Source organism: Onychostruthus taczanowskii, unplaced genomic scaffold (genome assembly GCF_017590055.1).
Source record: "Onychostruthus taczanowskii isolate IOZ18803 unplaced genomic scaffold, ASM1759005v1 scaffold1, whole genome shotgun sequence".
Classification (NCBI taxonomy): Eukaryota; Metazoa; Chordata; class Aves; order Passeriformes; family Passeridae; genus Onychostruthus; species Onychostruthus taczanowskii.
In genome coordinates, this window is record NW_024496525.1 from 10,844,153 (window position 1) to 10,862,508 (window position 18,356).

At 38.2% G+C, this 18,356-nt stretch overlaps 1 protein-coding gene across 5 annotated transcripts in view; it reads left to right on the forward strand.

The window, feature by feature from the left end:
• Positions 1–18,356, forward strand: part of MEIS2 (Meis homeobox 2) — a 173,407-nt gene that overhangs the window by 52,064 nt on the left and 102,987 nt on the right. The gene's annotated exons all lie outside the window — the stretch shown is intronic.

The following is an 18,356-nucleotide window of genomic DNA, read 5'->3' on the forward strand; positions in this document are numbered from 1 at the left end:
ATAAATTCCTATTCATGTGCCTAATGAGGTTTATTCATCATTATTAGAAATCAATTATATCCATAATTTTTTGCCCATTATTAGGTCTCAGGATTTGTTGCTTTTTTTTTATTAGATTTTTTTTTCCTTAGGTCTTGGAATCATGATAAGTCTATCTATCTCTATAGAAAGAAAAAGAGAGAGTACAACGCCTTAGCAAGGAACACCACCTATATACAAAGTAACCATTTTTGGCTTTGAACTATTCAAAATCCTCCTACGGACAGCAAAAGGGGGATTCTTGCTTTAACACATACAAAGCTCTGCCTTCCAGATTCTTTATTGCTGGCCTCTGTTTACACAAACTTTGTATGTATGTGGTGAAAGAGAGAGCCCTGGTCTGTGTGCGTGTGCTGACATACACTGTGGATGTTAGAGAAGTTAAAGCAGCAGCTTGCAGTCTTGTCATTGTTACTTTTTTGTGAGGAAATAAAGAAGGCTTACAGATTCCCTAATTTTTCAGTTGTGTAACAGAGAGAATAAGAGCCTTTTTTGCTTCTCTTCAAGTCCATAAATATTAAAACAACCATATTCACATTTGGGAGGAGAGAGATTAAATAAGTGAAATAGCAGTGCTTTCCTTGGGCATTATTTGTCTGCTTGCTATCGGTTTTGTGTTGGTGTTCTGTTGACTATTATAGCTTCACTTAGGCATCAAAGCACAGTTCCACAGAAAACCTAGTAAACCTTGTTTACTTCATGTGGGAAATGATGGAAACTGGTAAAATTATCATTTTTCTTCTTTCTCGCACTTTGAAATTGTTTCTTACTTGATAAGGCTTGAAATGCTAACTGTTATTAACTGCCTCTTCTTCTATCAAAGTTTTATAAATTTCCATGGTTTTATAAATTCCTGCTGTTGGTTACAGTGTAATGATTCCGGGACCCAGTTTATTTATGATAGAGGCTATCGAACTGCTCTGCCAGCAGCACAGCTAAAGGAGGGAGCGATAGATTCACATTTCTAAACCATCATTTTGATGTAAGGACATTAGTAGCAAACTAAGGTGCATTGATCTGGCCTGTGGGGTCAGGATTAGCTGGAATAGCCAGTGTCTCTGCTGGAGTAGTGGTTATTCCTGCCTCTCAGCTATGGCCATTTCAAAGGTCAGGTGCCCTGTACCCACTTGGCTCAGAGGAATTAGACAGAACATGAGTCTCTGGGCTGATTACTTAACCAAAGACAAAATAATGAGTCCTAAGCAAATACTGACTAATTGAAAGGGCTGTAAATCCATTACATATTGGTCAGGGATAATCAGGAGTATTTAATCACTTTTATCTATTCAGGAGCACTGAAGCTGCAACAGCAAAGCCCTGAACCTTGCCATGTGCTTATTATTCTCATCATTATCAAAATTACTTCACAGCTGTTCTTTGCTACATCACCTCAGCTGGAGATTTACTAACCTGTAAAATGTTTTTAATTTGGAAGTCGAGTAAGTGCGAGTGGAGGGTTTTTCGTTTAGCTGTAGGGTATCTTTAGATGAGTAGAACAGGCAGACAGCAAAAAGCAGGACCACAAATAAACAAGTTTGGTTTGTAGACACCTCCATGCTAACTCCATTTCCTCCTATGAAATTTGTGATATCTATTTTTTTTCCTTTCTGCCTTTCTTTCTTATGTGCTCCTTGAAAGCATTTGACACTTGCTTATTAAACAGTCAACTGCCTCTTGCTTCTCTTGAGGAAAGTCCTTCTGGCTTTTTGAAATCCCTTTTCCTTGTTTCCATCCTCTCTCTCCTGACCCTCTCCATCCTGCATGAATTAAGGAAATTTGCCGTCACTGGTGAGGATGGCCTCACAAAAATCAGATTAAATGAACACAAACCTTTTACCGTCCAGGCTTTAATGAGTTTGCAGGTGTTGAAAGATTTACTGCGCTGTAATTCTCAGACCTGCAAACTGATAATGGAGACCCCTGACCAGTGCAATGTAAATTCAGAAAGATTCTTGCCATAAACACATGCAGGGAAGGAAGAAAACTCCTTTCTTTTAAAGATCTCACACTTTTTCTCAAATTAGCTTGTCCATTCAAAATGTTACTCTGGCTGAGCCAGAACCGGGGAATCTGTGATGTACAATTTTATTGTTTCAAGTAAATATCTTTACAACGACAGTCCATGATTCAATGTACATTCCTTCATTACTACTCTAACCTTATTTCAAATTAGTTTGTTCCTCTTTTGTGCTGTATGACCTGTTCTTGTATTACAATAATCCCCCGATATACCCTTTTTTCTTTCTCTCTCTCTCTCTCTTTTTTTTTTTTTTTAAAGAAACTAATAGAATTATCTCATTATTTTAATTTGTTAAGCAAATGTATTTTATGTCTCAGGATGTGTTCTTAAAGAAGGAGCTGCTTAGGCTTTGCCCCCTGAATGGGCCATTGGTACATTTTGACATTCATGCATTCATTAAGGAGAGGAACATAAAAGAGCTCTGGTTGTATTTTTTTTTTCAAACACCCAACCAGCATGGAGCAACTTTTCCATAAGCCACAGGGGTCTCTCTACATATGTTCTCAACTGCAATCCATTGTCACCTATTCTGAATACCTCAAAAGGACAAATAAAAAACTAAAGGCCAACTGTAGCAATTGTTAGCTGTTAGTCTCAATATGACAAAAATCATTAACCTCTGATTTCCCTGGAAGGAGAGGCAGTGGCAGTCCATCTCTTCTGGCATGGATTAAATGTAGAAGTCCTTTAGACTGTCAAATTCCAAGAGAGTAACTCAGATCTGACTAATTGTATTTACTTATGATTTTAAATAAAATGCTATTTTTTTCCTTCATTCAATCAGTTTGCAAACTCCTAAGGCAGCCAATTTTAAAAATTGAATGGCCTAAGTGGCTTTTTTGAAGAGACAGGCACTTGAACTCTGATGTAGAATGAATGTGTCTGACAGGCTGTGTCTTTCAAAACAATTTCTAACCCCTATCACGGCTTCCATTTTGTAGTAACTTTAATTATATTTGAAATAGGATACACATGCATGTTTTTATTGTTGGAAATCAAATGCAAAGAGTAGGAGCTTCTGTCATGTTCTCATTCACTTACTGAGCTCTGTCTTACATTTGGAATTACAACACTACCGGAAGATAAAAGATCTGAGGATGAATTGGTTGGAAATGTGTATGCTTTTTCTGGATAATATCCAGTGTTTAAGAAAGTAGAGGAAATCCTAGTCTGCTAGTATAATCTTTTCAATAGTACATAAAGATTACGACATCAGAAAGGTAAACCTGACATTAAGACTGTTTTTAGTTGAGTTCAAAGGTGGTTAAAGAAAAGAAACAGCAAGAAATCTGACCCAAGCTGAGAGTTTATTCATAGCTTTGGAAGACTCCTTTTCCTCTATGCTAAGGAGTTCTTAGTACACTCAATTAGCCTCTCAGACATCACTGCTTTCCTCACTCAAGTGCTCCCCTATTTGCCCTGCAAAGAACATATTTGATCACTAAGTGAAAACAGGAAGTGCTCAAATGTATAGATACCTCCAGCTTACACCAGTGCTGAAATTAGGATTCCTTACCAGCAACCATAGAGCCCGTCCCCCTCCTCCCATGCCCTTTTTAAGGATGGAGGACCTTTAAAATATAGATACATAATCAGAAGAGAGGAAAGTTATAAAGGAAGTAATTATACCACTCTTTGGGCTTGTACCTCTGCTAGTTCATCCATTTCTGCAGCAGTGTGCCAAAGACTACATTTTTGCTACATTCAACATTTTTTCACCTTTTTTAACCGAGCTGGTAGAACCAGAGCCTCATTTATGCTTTGACACTTACCTGGAGTGATGCCCTTTGTTAAAATTCTATTTTGGTTGGTTTTTTTGTTGCAGTCTTTAAGAAGACATGTATCATAACTAATAGTACCAGATTTACCAATGGTAGCTTGCAAACTAAAGCTTTCTTACTGAAAGTGCCTAGTTCCTATCTGATGGTATTTGGGATGTGTCCCCTAAAGCCAGAGGAGTTGAGCTGGGTTTTTTGGTTTTTTTTTTTGTTTTTTTTTTTTTTTTTTTTTTTTTTTTTTTTTTTTTTTTTTGAGGAAAGTTATAAAGGAAGTAATTATACCACTCTTTGGGCTTGTACCTCTGCTAGTTCATCCATTTCTGCAGCAGTGTGCCAAAGACTACATTTTTGCTACATTCAACATTTTTTCACCTTTTTTAACCGAGCTGGTAGAACCAGAGCCTCATTTATGCTTTGACACTTACCTGGAGTGATGCCCTTTGTTAAAATTCTATTTTGGTTGGTTTTTTTGTTGCAGTCTTTAAGAAGACATGTATCATAACTAATAGTACCAGATTTACCAATGGTAGCTTGCAAACTAAAGCTTTCTTACTGAAAGTGCCTAGTTCCTATCTGATGGTATTTGGGATGTGTCCCCTAAAGCCAGAGGAGTTGAGCTGGTTTTTTTTTTTTTTTTTTTTTTTTTTTTTTTTTTTTTTTTTGTTTTTTTTTTTGCTAGCTGAAATTCTGTCTTCTAACTTTGAACAATGTCATTTTGGCCTGATTTCCACAATTTTCTGGCTGAAGATCTTACTCTTTACACAGTCTGTTATAGAATATATCTTGGTTTTATCTGTTTATCGTCAGGCTAACGTTCTCCTGGAAGGTGGTAAAATGAACCAGCCACAGCTTTTGTACTTACCTGAATTAATTTTCTTAACTTGTCATATTAGATGTCCAGATTGGATAATATGAATAGTCTCACTGAAACAGATTTTTTTTCTGTATTTATGTGGGTGTATCTGAGAATAAAATGTGTACCTATCATATTTTGATGAATGGCTTATCAAGCCTTTTATACAGGGCAGCTATTTTATTTATTCATTAGATTTTATTCAAGAGATGAATATCATCAACCAAAGCCAATCTTGGAGCAAGTGTTCAAGGAAGTTGAATCCAACCCACCTTCATAAATATCTCCTTCCATATTTTATTTTAGTAATACTACCTTAAAGAAAGGTTACAAACATAGCTGGCTATTGCACTCCACACTGAACAGCTTACTTTCACATCAAACTGTAGAAGAACAGCTTTACTCAGAGATGCGATCTGAGAGAAGCATTCTTCACATTGTTGGTTTTGCTCTACTTTAGAAAACCAAAACCAAACCTGAAAATACAACAGACCTCTGTCCAGTTAAAATGGCAAGAAGAAGGCTGGGAGACTCCAGATAACACAGGAATGTGCAGTCATTCTAGTGAATTTTAGTGTGTGTGTTGGACTGCATTGTAACATGCTATACCCGCTGAGAGTACACATAGGAGATGGACAATGTCCTCTGATTCTCCTGTAAAACTACCTGCACGTGTGTTTGTGTGGCTGCCATTTCCACCTCAGGGCACCACGGGGTCAGAGAGCTGGAGGAGCCTAAGCTGCAGTCTTATTCCAGGTCTGCTTTTAGGCTGTGTGCTGTTTTCAGCAAGGTAATAAGTTGCTTGCTGGTGTAGAACAGACCTCTTTGTACAAACACCACCCTGTTGGAAGCATGTCCTACAAAATAATATTGTGCTCATTTTTCAGCTGGAAAAACTTTTGTGAGGAGAGGTTAAATGACTTCACCCCACAGTGCTAAAGCAAAATCAGTGCCTGAATGCTAAACTCCCATGACCTGCAGTCTTGCAGTCCTCAGGGGAACAGAGTTGTGCCTCTTTGTACCCCAGAATTGTTCTGGTGTCTCCTCAGAAGGGCTGGTGGTGACCATTAACATTTGTAGTTTTTGCTGCTGGTAGCGCAGCCCTGCCTAATGTCATCAGCATCCCCCTCCTGTCCTGCCTGTGTGCACTACAGCGTCACCAGCTTGGGCAGAATAAACCCGGAAATCTTTCTCAAAATGACACTTCTGATCCCAGGCTGAAAGGTTTCATCCTCTGAGTGCTCCTAGCAGTCGGCCATGAAAGCATCCTGAAGATTTAGTAAGAGACCAAACATTCACATACCTTTTAAACACCACAATCTTAAAAGAAAAGAGCTGAAATGGGATGGGGGTGGGGCTTTGTTTGTTTTAAAAATGGAATCTGAGATTAGATCTGACATTTCTACATCCACCCCCTACAGAAGAGGGAACCCAGGGTCATGGGGTGTGTGGGCCTCAAAAGCTAGCTTTGTCTGGGAGTGGTTAATCTAATCATTGTTACATAGACATCTGTTATTTCTTCTGAAAAATTGATGCTTTTGTGACACAATGATCCATCTATTTAGTACAACAGCCTGAGTAATTAAATTAAAAAAAGAATATTTTTGCAGGAGCATGTATTATAAAACTGCCATACCTCCTTGTACCAGTGAAAAGGCTGAGGATAGGGAGTGGAAGATAGAGAGGGGCAGAGAGAGAGGAGTGCTTTAAGTCTCGCATTGTTTTCTGCTGGCTGGAGGAAAACATCTGTGAATTGTTTGAACTGAACCTTAGCAGGGACTGTCTGAATCTGTGTCATCTCTGTTTAATTTCAGGAAATGATGTCACAGTGCATTAAATAACAATGCTGCATGATTTATTTTTACTTGTACATGCTGTCCTAAGCATTTCAGTTACACAGCAGTGTTTCCAATTAAGTGCAAGCTTTCGGTTTTAAAAAATATACTCAGTAATGCTTTTTTGGGGGGGGCACAGGGTATGGGGAGGCTGGGTTTTTTAGGGGGTCACCAAGGTTCAGGGCTGTCGGAGGGCTCTGGGCCCATTTGTCATGTGCTTATTTGTAGTTGGGACTGGATGTCAGCTCTCTCGTCACCCATGGCAACCTCCAGGACTGTGGGTTTGTTACAAAGCCTGTCTGGGGGAGAAAAAAAACTAAATATTCCGAACCGATCCGTCAAAAGACCTATTAGATAGTTATAGCCAGCCCTATGTACTGTAGCTTTTGCCTCGATCAAACTTTCTGCACTCCCCCTTCTTCTGTAGAAGAATAGAGGACATAAGTCAATTCTGTCTGCCATCTGTCGCCTCTCTCCCTGCTCCTCAAATTAAAGAGACAGTCCAAAATTTAAATAATCGGATACAATCACAGGAAGCTGGCCTGGAAATTATTACATGTGCAATTGGTTGAGGGGTTTTTTTTACTTCTCATTTTATTTTGAAGAGGGGATCTTTATTGTGCTTCTTTGGAGATCAAAATATGTTGTGTGTTTCAGCTTCAAAAATAGCATGCTGAGAAATACTGGATTTGCAGTGTCACTGGGTTGTTTTCTAATAGGATTCCAAGTTATATATAGGGTGAAATTCACACACACACACATACACGCCCTCCCCAACCCCTAAAGAATCCCCAAATTGTGAATCCTGCAAGGGACAAGTAAATGAATCACACCACCCTTCCCCTCCAGCTCTCCTATCCCTTTCATTGCCTTTCTGCACCCAAATTCATGGCAGGCTGACAGGCTGCAGCAAAATCCTTTTTGGTGCAACTAGGACAATTTAAACTGTTGAGTCCACCTAATGGGCCTCTTCTAGGCCTGCTATAAGAGTTTTTCACAGTACCCTGTCTGATATTAGCTAGTTATGCTTTACCTTCTCCTCTCCCTGTTTTTATCTTTATACCAGCCTGCCTGGTTTTGCCTCCTCCTCATCAACAGGCAATACAATGTGTCAGGACTGCAGCAAGGTGAATTTCATTCATGTGACATATGAGGTCAGCCTATGCCAAACCATCAGTTAATGTGGCTAGATGTTACTTCCCAGTTTAATATTCTACCTGCCATTTTCAAACAGGGGATTCCTGAGAACAGCAAAAAACACGTGCATGGTTTTAACCGAGGTTTGATTAAAAAGCCTCAACTGAGCAAGCTGAATGTGGCCTAGTGAAAGATAGGATCAGCCACTGTTTTTCTCTGGTTGTTATTGTCAGATTACAAAGCTTTGCAGAGTCAGTATAGGAAGAAGAAAAGAAAAGAAAAGAAAAGAAAAGAAAAGAAAAGAAAAGAAAAGAAAAGAAAAGAAAAGAAAAGAAAAGAAAAGAAAAGAAAAGAAAAGAAAAAGGAACACTAAAGTCCAATTAATGAATTCCTTAAAGTAATTGAAATAAGGAACTGATAGCGACAAGAATTCATTTGTATAGAGTTGTGGCTGCAAGGCTCACAAGGCAAAAGGTGGTTTAACCAGAGCATATGAGAACGTAAAGTGTTTAAACAGTTTTTAAACTCCAAAACCATTGCTCTAATAAATGTTGTGAACTGCAGCTTTTAGAGATCAAGATCACAGTCAGCTAGAGGAGAGAAGTCTTTGGAGTGTCTTCAGGCTCCACTACCTGAAGCTGTTGTCATCAGAAAACTCATACTTCCTTCCTTTCTCTGTAATGTGAGCACATGATTACATGTAAATATAAAAAATAGTTTTAGGGAAAATACAATTGCTGTTTGTGCAGTGATATTACCTCACAGCTTTGCCTCAGGATGTGTTTAAAACTTTCTTCTCAAGATCCATGAGCAGGACAATTGGTTTCAAGGAAGTTTTCAGTAAAATTTGAGTTATGTTGGGAAAACAAACAAACAAACAAAAGCATGTTTCTGCCAACAGTTCCACAACTGCAAAGAAATGGATATGTCAATTCTTATTGCTGCCTAATGAAGAGAGTAGTTTGTGGCAGACAATATTACTCTTGTTGTTGTGGAGTTTGCCTTGAGTTATGATACCTAGAATAAAATATGCATTACATATTTTAGAGTTGATTGGCAGCACTTGTTTGTAATATCTAAAGCAATCATTGGCATCTCTAAAGATTTACAGTTATCTTTAAGCATAATGGCAATACAGTTTTCATGCTTTTACATTTGTTATTTTTTATTTTTACCTGCTATCCCCAAATCTGCCAAAACTAATTTCAGTTGTTTTGTCTGATACTGGGTGATAGGCCATAAAGAGTTTTTTAAATCTTGGTTTTACCTTTTTATGATGGCATTTCAAAATATGTATTTTATTAGTAGCAGTTGACTACTTATGTCCATAAAATGTTTAACATCTTATGACATACTCTTACAATCTCAGGATAATAAACCTGAGTAGCTCAGTAAACAGCAGCAAATATTTTGGTTTAGTGTTTTAAAAAATCTGCGAACTTAAATTTTTTTAGTGCTGTAGGAATTTGACTGTCATCAGGATCAAGCTCTTATTTAGCCATTTCAAAGTGGGAACATGGTATTCTGAAGTGGATATACTGTGGAAATACTATCTGACTAAGTCAGATAGCAATGGGAAAGCTCCTGTTCACTTTCTTAACATATACTAAATATGTGAAAGGAGTAGATTTTTCATATAATTGTGGCCTAGTCTAGATTACTTTAAGATTGTTATATCAATTTAAAAAACTTCAAAGATTATGTAAGCTGTATTGTTAGTTGATATGCTGTATACCTACATCAATTGTTATAAATGTAGTTATTTTTCCTCCCAGGTAAGTTAAAAAATTAGGGTTTGAGCCTTTGTGCTCAAATATTTGCAGACAATTCACAAATTAGTGACTAACAGTGTATATCTCTCACTGATTCCAGTGGAACTCTGATCCCTTTGAAAAAGCCAGAAAAGATATAGTGAAATCATAATGGGAGACAATCAGAAAAACATTTAGTAAGTGTTAAATGCTCTAGCCACTTTATCCATGAATTACACTTAATAACTCTTTCAGTGATTCCCTATTTTGTGATAGAAAGACAAATGTATTGAGTGCTCAACTGTTTGTCATATTCTCTTGTGACCCAGCTTTCACTACTGTCCCCAGGAGCTCTGGTACACCTGTGGAGTTTTCACTTCTCTTTCTAGCTGTGACCATGACAAGACACTGTGCCTTAGTTTCCCGGTTTAAACAGTATGGCATAATGATGGTGGCTGCTTTTTGAAGTACTTTTCATATTTACAGATGAAAAACACTGTGTAAGGCCTGTGTCTTTCACTTTGCTACAGCTGAATTGCAAAAAATTACACTTCTGTTGTGGTTTTATCCTGCTGTTGAAAGAGCATGACAGTCATGCTATGCTTGCACAAATACCTGATCTTCTGTAGACTGAAAGTTCAGGAGAATTTTCTCTTTATGAAGGAGTATTTAATATATAATTAAGAGTGTTATATTTTTGCTGGTCTATACTAAAGACGAAAGCATATGATTTCTGCAAGCTACTTCAGTGTGTGTGTCTTGGCCTTGTGTTAATTTTGTCAGGTCTTTTCCTTGCTGGTGACTTGATGTGGTGATTACTGCATAAATGCTATCAAATATCTTTCCCAGAAAACACCTGGAGAAAGAACTTCAGGCATCAACTGCTGGCCAAGAGGCAACAGTGAGAGTAAAGGGAGTGTAATGGCATTAACCAATGCATCTTTGTACTTCAAGAGCTTGCTAGTGGATATTCCCCTCCTCAACATCCTGGGAGTCTCCTGATGTGAAGCTGGACTTAGCCAGCTTTCCAGCCGGCTCTGATCCTTTCTGCTGCCTCTTTTTGACTCAGCCAGGTGCTTCCCACTTGTGCATCCCACTCGTGCTTGAATGAAGCAACAAGAAACAGGAGGGTGTTAGAGCGAGGAGTAAGGGCTGAAGGGATATTACGAAGTCCCCATTTCAAAAATATTGGCAAGGTCCCTGCCTACTGAGGACCATAGGTAGATAGCTGACAGCTGTTTGGATAGTTCACAAATGGGTTGTTCAGGGTGATAGAGTGTGAATAGGGAGAAAGGTCATATGTATGATAACAACTGGAATATGGAATGATATGTGGTCAGAAAAGTGATGTGTGTATATTTGAGGGAGTCAGCAAAGGAGTGTTGCATAGGAATAGTGGAACATATTAATTGCAAAGAGAGTTGACTAATTTGAGGGATCAGTTCAAAATCGTAATGTTTAAAGAGTGCTTAGTTTCAACTATAAAGGGATATTTTGATTTTCTTTTCAGAATAAAGTAGGAAATTAAACAGAAACGTGTGTTAATTATTGTGCACAAGAAAATAGAGGGAAAATAATTTGATTCACTTCTCTCTTCCATCTTCTTTATTCTTTTGGTGGATTAATTCAAGATTTGTGTACTTGGTCTTGTCTGTTTTCAATTCAATTTCTTCCAGTTATACAGGGACACTTTACTGCATGATCTAACATTGCTTAGGAAAGAGAGGTGCTTCTTGAGTTGGCATGAATTTCTCTGTGGATGGTGGGATGAACTGCAGAGTTTTAGGATAATCCTAAGGATTACACATTGTTTCATATAATATGCCCATTTACACCTCAAGTTTAAACAGCCTACAACCTATGAATGTGTTGTATGGTGGCCATAAACTGCCAAGCAAATGCTTCTCAGAACAAAAACCCCACTACTTTGTGCATATCTAACCAAAACATTTGTAGACAATTTACTACTATAATTAATCTTAGCTGTCTTGGCTTTTATGAACTTACATCCCACAATGCTCTTGGATGCAACCAGCCTTCTGGGAAAAGGGGCTCTTGCCATTTTCTCTCCCTTTTATTTCCCAAAAGTCGTCCATTTAGAAAGCAATAATGCTTTCGAAGGAACCAGTGCAAAACAATATGTGTAACAGGAGAATAAAATGTGTACAAATGAACAGGACTATGGTGTTTTTTCTGGAATGGGTACAAATAAACATAACTGTAGAGCTGTGGTACTATCATGAGTTTGGCTCCTGGGGTCTGAACCCTGTTCAAAGCCCCAGCTGAAAAGATAAAATATTGCACTTTCCAATTCGGCAGTGCTCTAACATCCTCTACTGCATCCCAAACAATCTCTGCAGCAAACTTCTTGCTGAGATGGAAAACTCTTTAAAACAAGGCCTGGGGACTCATGAGCTTTCTACTCAGTACCCTTCAGGCTCACGCCATGAAAAAGTACCTTGCCTAAAAGAGGCCAAATATCACACAACAGAGCTGGTGGGAAATTCAAACTGTTCTAAGCGAAGAAGTCAATAGAGCTGCTGTAGTGAAAGGTAATGTTCAGAGTGAGATCACTGTGTTATGATCTCATGCTGAACATCGGGACTGGTTTGGTTTTTTTTTCCCAGATTATGAAACTAGCCTGAGGCCAGTCTGGTAAGAGTCTGAGAAAGATACAGAAGGATATTTGGAGAGCCTGGACTATCAGGGCCCTTATTCCCCAAAAAGGGTAACAGAGGCTGAAAAAAAATGAGAGAAATGAGAGCTGTATTGTTATTTCCATTGCTCTTTCCATCCATCCCAAAAATACAAGATCTAGCCCTAGACAGAGAATGTGTATACTGAAGCAGTGAATAAGCACAGGCTACAAAGAGATAACAGGAGAAATTACTGAAGAGGAACAAAACACCTTGCAGGAATAATGGGATTCAGCAGCCAAACCCCAGTCGTTTAGACTGTAGAACAATCTGTGGAAGTGCCTTTGCTTAGCAGTTTTAAAACTAGACTCCAAAAAAACACTTGAAGGTGTACTGCTGAGAAACATCTTACATTCCTGCGCTTACACTGAAGTAGTCTTGCCTGAAGGTTTTCTTATATTTTCATGTTTTCTTATTAATGATTAAAAACTGAAAAGTATCTTGAAATTAGAGCTGTTTTCAAAAGGAGGCCTTCCCAAATTTGGCTTCCTTTAGGTTTAAGTTTATGTTGTATTTGTTTCAACTTTTTAAATGACGTTTCATTTATCTGTCAGTGGAAAAATTATTGCAAAATTAACTTACAAAGTCAAACTAGAAATGGGCTTGAGACACAAATTGAAGAACTAAGCTTTAGAGAAATATTTAATTACTGTTCCTTCAGGCACTGGGAGTGGATGCTGAAGGTCAGCCAGGCTTAGGCTCTGTCAAACTGACAAAGAAAGCAACTTTGTATTGAGAAACTTATGTAAAAAACACCTCCCTTTCAGATATTCAGAGGCAGAAACTGCCACAATACATACAGTGCTCTCCATTCACAGCTTGTGAAGTTTCAGCAATATTTGGGTAAGGTACAGGTCTGAAATTAACCCCTACCCAACTTAGTCTTCCCCCAATATATCTGACATCTGCTTCAACATTTGCTCTTTGAAACACCAATCCAAAGCACCAAAAGTTGTTTGAGCATCCAAAATACAAATGTTGATTTTTAAGGTCATGGATCCAATGCAAATTTAGTATAAAATGGAGGTGACTATGGATTTACACAGAAGTTTGAATGCCATAATGGGTGAAAAACATAGCTTTTTCACCTGCTTTTCACTTACAGGCATTTACGGCAATTTGATGCCATGATTCAAAAACCAAGCTTGGGCCCTCAGAGAGGCAGAATGACCGCGAGGAAATATTGACTGAATGCCTGCTGTCTTCAGCTGCTGAATTTCACACACAGCTTTCCTCAAAAGTATCAGGAAGAAAGAGATTGTATTTTGAATTTAAAATGAAATTTTACTCTTGAACATTACTTTATAACAATATAACTGTGGGGTTCCATGTTCATCTCAATGCCTTCCAGATCAAATGAATTCTACTTTCATGATAGAAAAATGCTTTATTTTTTTTTCCCCTCTTTTTTTAATTTTTTCCTCCTTCGTTGCCAGAATTAGAAATTTAGCCTTGGATCTTAGATCCAAGTCGGATTCTTTCTGGCTTGTTTATTGGCAGTCGCAAGGATTATACGATAACAGTAATGTTGCAATTACAATGGTAAAGCTATGCAATTACAATAATAAATAGAAGATGGATTGGCCAGAAAAAAAGCCCCGTTTTCTTGCCCATAGCTAGACTGGCTTTATGAAGAAAAATATGACAAACTTCTATTATGGATTGAAGTCAATGACATTTTTTTGTCAACAGAGAATCAAATGCAATTCAGAAACACAGAGACATAAATCTGTTCAGTAAGTCAGTCACCTTTCAGAACACCATTGCTTAGTTTTATTTTTCTCCTTTTGGGTATTTTTTTTCTGTCTGGCACAACATAGGATTAGTAAGTCAGGCATGTTTGGAAGGTTTTTAAAGAAGTGAAGCAACAGGACAAAGATCTCTTTTTCTCTCTCTTAATTTTACTTTCCGGGAATGGGCTTGTGTAGCCACTTTAAGGTTGCCACAGGCATGACATGCCTTTATTAGGATTTTCACATACAGTTCAGGAGTTACCTGCTTGAGAAATGAGAGCAGGAGCCTTCCATGGCTGCATGATGGAATCCTCCTAGCTGCAAAAGCAGTGAAAACTGACCTTTGCTCCCTGAACAAGGAGTCTTCTGGCATGTAGCTCAGTTTTCCTACTGCTCTTCACAACTGTAAATAATGTTAGTATACCCTGAATTCAGAGCATGCAGCACTTTACATTACTATTGTGTATCTTAAAATAAACAACATTGCAAGCTGTTTATTTTGGTGTTACTATGTATGCATTTTTTAAACAGTGGTTACTTAAACAAACGTCTCTGTTCCCACAGCACTTAAAAGCTGCTGTTTGCTCATTGTGGTTTTTGGGTTTTGTCACTTTTGTTTTGATTGTTTCTGAAAATCACACTGGAGGATACAGAAGACAGGAGTAAGTTGTACTTGTTCCAAGCAAATGCTTCATGTCACAGCTTTTTCTTTGTGCCAGTTTTTCCCATGTTTCTAGCAGAAATAATTTTGGTTTAGCTCAAATGTAGAGATCACCAGTAATCCAGACTGGTTGCAATTGTCCTCAAATGCATTTCTACAGGCCAGTGAGGCCATGCATTTGTTATCAGAATTTGACACTGAGATAGCAAAATTGTTTTAATAACATTAGTACTGATTATTTATTCATTGCTCAGCAAAACAAAAGGTGTGGGGGATGAGAATTTAGGGAATTGAGGGTTTCCACATCTTCTTTCATCCTCCCTCATCAGTCTTCATTCATCCTCGCTAGAAACCTCAAGTGCAGAGCAAACTTCTGTGGTTGGAAATGCTGATAGGAGGTTGATGAAAAAGCCATTATCAGACATCAAACTTTCAAAGCCCCATTGCCACAGCTTTGTGGCCCTCTACCTACACAGGGAACTCAGAGGACACTTGCTAGTCTGACACTGTTCTGCTGGAGGGCTAGGTGATCTGCAGTGGTTTTCACCTGTAGCAGTGAGCTTTTGGTGATGGCTCTACTTCTTGCTATGCCATGCATACTGTTCTTGTGGTGTATTCGGCTAAATCTTAGTAAAAGGTTAAGGAAAAAGCTTATTTCTCCCTTCCCTCACTCTCCTTCCCTTTGTGAAAGGTGTTTGTGGTACCTTGTGATTGTGATACTTATTCTACTGTTGTTTTGTTCCACTTTGCCAATTTTTCCTAAGTAATCTTCAATTAGTCCTTTTAGCTAAGAAAGAAAAATACTTGTCTGAGTCTTTAGAATTGTGTTTTAAGGGACCAAGAAATCAGAGGCTTCCTCTGTATGAATATTGCACTATTATAAGGAAAGCTGAGGATAGCACAGCAAGGCCACCATCAGAATTTCTTAGCAGAAGCAACAGTGGTAGGTTGAGGGGTGTGTGTTGTTAAAAATGGGTGGTCATGTTACAAACTTCTGCCTTGATTTTGGAGTGGAAGTGTGCCTGGGCAGTCATGAAAGTGCTGAGGTGATTCCTGTGTGGAAAAGGTTTGACAGGAGTGCTCCAACAATCATGGGAGGCAGCACTAAACAGTATAAGGTACTGGACTAGCTCCGTCCAGCCTTGAGATCAGAACAGCACAAGGGTTTGGTTTCCTTGTGCTTGGATACAGCTGAGAACCGAGTCCGAATTATTCATTTGCAGAGCTTGTAAACGTTGACTGTCTTTTTGCAACAGAAAGTAATCTCTTCACTCAACTACTAATTGCCCCATGATGTTAATCAAGCAAGATTCTTAGATAAGGAAAATTAGTGTTTGAGAAAAATTGTGAATGCATTTCTTTTGCAATTTGTGTAGACTGTAAACCAGTTTGGCCTCCTTAATTATGGTCTTCAAAGATAAACAGGTTGAAGGGTGTGTTGCAGTCCTTGGCACAAATATAGCATATTTCAGTGCTTTGTTGAGCAAGCTGTGTGTTTTTGAGAAAGAAAGAAAAAGTTACTTGCATTTTTTAATGTAGTTAAGATTTATTATTTTTTATTTATAGCTCAGCAGGCATTGATTTTCCACACTGTGTAAATGTTCATTTGCTTCTGGACTTCAATACACTGGATAACAACCCCTGCTCTCTCAGTAGAACTGTGACAATTAAGGATGAGGGGGGGATTTGATAGGAAAGTGGCCAACAGCACAGCAGTTGGACTGTGTCATTCCATCTACTTAAGGAGGACAGTGTAATATACCATTGTACCACAGCTTTCCTTTTCACTCCTAACCTTTTCATCTAATTTGCAGAGCTATTAGCTGTTTTTTTTTTCTTTTCACCTGCTGATAATTTTTCTCCTAATCAACCATGAGTCTTCCACGACTTTTCTTCTGCATCACTCACTGAGATATGGATTAAATCTGCTTCAATGCTAATATATATATATTTAAAATAGTTTTGTGTGTTTTTTCACTCTAAATACTATGCCAACAGTCTAATTTGTGACCAAAATTACAAACATCATTTACATCTGTAGGTGAACGTTCCACCTCTTCTGTCTGAGAGACAGAAGATGGCAGAATGATTAAAATTTTTTAAATGCTGTTAACAGAAATGAAAACTACTTAGTGGCAGCAAAATTTTGTGAGAAGAAGCAGGTAACATTAAATATTTTAAAAGTATTCTAAGCGCTTTTTTCTTAGTTTTCACTAAATAAAATCTGCTCTACCGGCCAGACAAATGCTCTCCTGAGCCAGATAAGGGTCAGCAGTGAGTGGTGATGAGGCCAAGAAATGATGCAAGTGTAGGAAGATCCCAGAAGTCCCAGTATTTTCTCCAGGCTTCTGGTGTGCAGAAGTTTAAAGACTTTCAGAGCTGGAAATTTACATCCAGATTGTAATGCTTAAAAGCCATTGATGCATTTGCATTTTATTTTCAGGCCTGCTGTGGACCAAACCATATATTCATGAGCTACAGTTGGAAGAGCTTAATTTTGGATTATTTGAATCATTGAGAACATTTATTAGACTATTTTCTGATGTGGAATGGGAATGGGACATTTGAATAAGCTTCACATTTCTTGATGTGTGGACCTAACCTTCTAAATTGTATTTTAAAAAAAAAAAAAAAAAAAAAGAAAGAAAGAAGAGAGAGCGAGGATATCAGTTTACACATGATTTTAAATTAAACCTGCTTTCTTTCATGTGGCAATAGGAAAAACTTAGCAGCCCTGCAGTTTTCTAAGAAATTTTCATGAAGTGTTGGGAAAATTTTTCCTCTTCATTTGAAGGGAACCCCGATTAAAACTCTAACCATTCCATGTCTTTTCAGTGTCCCATTCTTCATTGCTCTGATCCTGTTCTTCACATGATTGATTCTGGCAAAATAAAACACTGATCAGCCCATACATTTGGTAGAGTGCTTTTAAATAAATATCCCTGCTGTGTCCTGGTAGAAAGCGTTCACACAGTTTTGACATAACCTAATCATGTGCAAAGCTAAACCTTTAGTAGCCAGCTCTTGCAGACATTTTTTTTTTCCTTTTCCCCCTCCCTTCTTCTTCGCCTGGCCCCTTCGGAGCTGCTGGAGGGCGTTGTTGAGAAGTTGCTACCGTTGATACAGTTGCTATTAATCACAGTCTGCCGTGTTGTGACGCAGGTTCTAATAACATCCCATTGAGCTGCCCTTGTATGCTGGAGGCTTACCAACAGCACTAGGCCTTTGATATTCATCTCACACCAGGATAAAGAAAATGTAGAGTTGAAAAAAAAAAAAACCAAAAAAAGAAAAAAAAAAAACCCAACTGCAAATAGGCAAAGAACAAAAAAGGGGGGAAACGTAGCAAAATCAAAAACAGACACGCTTTCTGTGCGCTGCTTCGTTTACCATGGGAGCAGCAAAGCTATAAATCTCTGCTGTGTTGTTTGAAAATTGAACATGAGGCTGCTAAATTTATCATTCATTCTTTGTTGTTTCTGGGTAGTAGCTGCCTGACTTGGCTGACTTTGGTTTCTGTCCCCTCCTCAATAACAATTTTTGTTGTCATCATTGTTTCAATACATTACACAAGCAAATCAAAATTTTACCGGATCAAAGAATATTGGAGGATTTAGTAAAGTGCTCATAAAGGGGAGGAGGAACAAATTTGCTGCATGTTACACATCATGCTTCCTTGGCAACTGACTCCCTCACATTCATAATTACAGGAACATAATTTTTAAAAAGCAGCATGGTCGGGGGGAGGGAGAGGGAGCACTTCCTTTGGTTAAAGACATTCACAACTTTTAAAAAATGTGAGTCTTTGAAAATTAGAAAAAAAAAGTTCACCCATATGCTCTGTAAAGATTAA